This window comes from Elephantulus edwardii, unplaced genomic scaffold (assembly GCF_000299155.1).
Source record: "Elephantulus edwardii isolate Elephantulus edwardi_28Jun2011 unplaced genomic scaffold, EleEdw1.0 scaffold00158, whole genome shotgun sequence".
Lineage (NCBI taxonomy): Eukaryota > Metazoa > Chordata > Mammalia > Macroscelidea > Macroscelididae > Elephantulus > Elephantulus edwardii.
This window is the reverse complement of record NW_006399908.1, coordinates 1,047,464-1,051,102: the sequence shown is the minus strand read 5'-3', so window position 1 is coordinate 1,051,102 and position 3,639 is coordinate 1,047,464.

Below are 3,639 nucleotides of genomic sequence, written 5' to 3'. Positions count from 1 at the left end.
TGAGAACAGCAATCATACTAACTTGAAGGTGGTGGGGTGGGCTAGTTCTACGGTGCAGTTTAAAATTAACAGGCACACACCCTTAGTACACTAATGCAAGCCTACTGTGGGTTTGTCGATGAGGTAGATCAGACTCTGATCAGATTCTGATTTGACGGGCAGCCAGTCAATGAAAGAGATTCGCCTGCACAGTTGGAAATGCAAGATGAAGACATGGTGTGTTCCAGCAGTGTCAGACAGGAGGTGTCTTCTAAAACCCGGGGGAGCCGGCTGTTTTGCTCCTGAACTCTCCTCCTACAGACCAAGAATACATTCTCAGTTTGGTCCAGCTCATCCTGACTACTACAGTGTAGTTTTCTCTCTTCTCTCATTTCCTTTTCTCTTCTTTCATTGTACACAAAAGAACTGGTGCACGTGCACATGCATATTGCAGTTTCGTTAATGTTTTGATCAACATTAAGTGAAGATGGCCTGGGGAAAACACGGGTTCTATAAAATATCCCCTTTCTCCATATTGTGGCATGCTCATTCCACACTCACCTTTACATTCTAACAAGTTAAATTGCTCTCACTGGTTAACAGAAAACTGTTGTTGTTGTTGTGTGCCATCAAGTCACTTGCAACTCATAGCAATCCTATGTAAAACAGCTCTGGACCCTGCTCTGGCCTGAGCCAACCTTAATGTCTCAGACACACCTATCCCCATTACTCCAGTCATTGAGTCAATCCATCTCATCCAGGGTCTTCCCCTCTTGTGCTATCATCCTTCCACCCTCCCAAGCATGATGTCCCTCTCCAAGGACTGGTCCCTCTTTGCAATAGGCTCAAAGTATGTCAGATGGAGCTTCAGAATCCTTGCTCCACAGAAAACTACATTTTTTTTAAATAAAAATACCTTGCATAATTTGTTTGATTGGAGAATTTGAATGTTTTTCATTTGGCGTTGTAAAATCAAGGACAATTTTATAACTATTTTGTATTCATTTGTTACCAGGAAGGCAGTCTGTCTTTAAGTAGAAGTAAATGACTCTAAAAGAAATGAATCCTAGGTAGTTTTCCCTTCCAGTCAAGAGTCTTATTGTTTAAATAAACTTCTTATTTATAATGAAAAATAATATCTCTATTAACATTTCTTAAAGCCAAAACATACTGGTAAAGAATGCCTACCTTCATCATTATACTATCCTAAAAACTAAATAGTATCAAATTGAGGGCAAAAACTAGATAGAAATTAGAACCCCTAGGAAGCAGTGAGAGGAACAGTTGATATGTAGGGTGACTACATCAAAAGGTTTCTTCCAAAGAGTAAAAAGATACCTTACAGATTGAGAAAAACTATTTGGCAGTGACATATCTGACAAGGGACCCATCTTTTAAATTTATAGAAAACTTCAACACCTCAACAAGAAAAAGACAACTCATGTACAAAATGGACAGAGATATGAAAATATGGTTCACCAAAAAAGACATTCAAATGGCCAACAAGCACATGAAGAAATGCTCAAGATCATTAACTGTTCCCTTGGAACCGACTCTGACCCTCCAGCTGGTTTTCCACGGTTTTAAACTGCACAGAAATGAGGAGAAATAAGGAGATCCCTCATCATGCTCCCATGGAGCTGCTGCCTGTCAAAGCAACATCAGTTCACCCCAGAAACAATAGATTCATAAGAAAACAAATGCTAGATAGGATGTTCAGAGAATAGAACTCTAATATATTGCTGGAGGGAATGTAGAATGGTGCAACCACAATGGAAAGTAGTTTGGTGCTTTCTAAAAGGTTGAGACTAGAAATATCATTTGATCCAGCAATCCCACTGCTTTGTCTAGACCCTAAAGCCATAAGAACTTTGATAGCTTTATGTCATTTTTGAAGCATTATTTAGAATAACAGATATGTGCATTATTGTAGCATTATTTATAAAAACAGAATTGGAGACAACCAAAGTGTCCCTAAGTGAATGAATAATTAAAGGAACTATGGGACATTCACATAGTAGAGTACTATGCAACACTAAAGGACTAGAAGCAATTCACAAAACTGCATACATAGCATGCAGAGTGACTTATTAGTCAATCTCAAAAGGACAAATTTTGCCTAAGACCACTATTATAAAAACCCAAGAAAGTATTTAAACACAGATAGCATAATTCTTGTGTGGTTACCAGGGATGGAAAGAGAAGGAGAGGGCAGTTAAAATTAATAACTATCTAAAACAGATACTTATCAAGAAAGGCATTATGCAATAAAGGAGTAGTCAGACATTGTGAAAATGATAACAAGAATTAAGTCATACACCAAAATTAAATAAGGGGAAGAGTAAGTAAATACAATTTTGTAACATGATAAATAAATGAAGATAAATTTTTTTTAAATGTGTGAATGATTGATTGAAAACATATGCTTTGTAAATATTCACTCAGATCACAATGTTAAAAATATCAAACACAAGTAGGAGATGACAGTTGTTATTACACAACTAGAAAATGTGATCAGTGTGAATTGGACCTGTAGAAACTGGTCATCTGGTGTACGTGTAATCTCTGTGTGTAATCTCAACAATAGCAATTTTTATTTGTTTGTTGTTTTTCTTTTACTTCATTCTGATTTACTTACAGAGTTCGAATATATTGTTTTTCACAAAAGATCCTTCCCATTTCCTTCACCACACCAAATTTCCTTCACCCCATCAAATTGTTTAACCCCATGATTAACACCCTACCCCCATCCTCACTCCTCTATTGCCACCTCCTTGGATCCTCATACTCATTCTAAAATAATGGGTTTATACAGTATTTTTCCTTGTGGGACTGAGTTAGTTCACCCAGCATAATGCTCTCCAGTCCCTCTCAAGTTAGGTAGTAATTTATGAAAGCATTGCTTCTGCGTGCTGCGTAATCTTCCATTGTATGAATGTACCACTTTCTCAGTCCATTCATTTGTGGTTGGACATCTGGGCTGTTTCTATGTTCTTGCGATGGTGAATAATGCTGCTATGAACATTGGTGTACAAATCAATTTTTTTAAAAGGAAAAGCCTGCAGAATAGGAGATTTACCTGCTGTAAACCAAATCTCACTACGCTGTATTGGTGGCATAACGTGTTATGTGTTTTGCTGCTAGCTTAAACATCACCAGTTTAAATTCACCAGATGCTGCACAGGAAAAAGTCTCCGCTCTCAAGATTTAAAGCCAAGGAAACCCAATGAAGGGATGCAATGAGTTGGGCCTGATTCCAGACCAGTGGGTATGATGCACCAAGAAACACCTCAGTAATTCCATTTCATTCCCTTCAACTTGGGCAATGCATTCCTTTACAATTTTCACTGCTTTGTGAAGTCACTGATGTGTACAATTCTATTTTATGGTATTTCCTGAAATTTTCAGTTGTTGTTGTTATGTGCCATTGAGTCGCTTGCGACTCATAGCGACCCTATGTACGAGAGCCCTAAATGCTCTATCCTGTGCCAACCTAGCCATCTCAAACGCACTTATTCCCACCGCTCCAGTCACAGAATTGATCCATCTCACCAAAGGTCTTCCTCTCCTTCGCTTCCCCTCCACTCTGCCAAACGTGATGTCCCTTTCCAAGGACCAGTCCCTCCTTGCAACATGCCCAAAATATGTCAGACAAAGCTT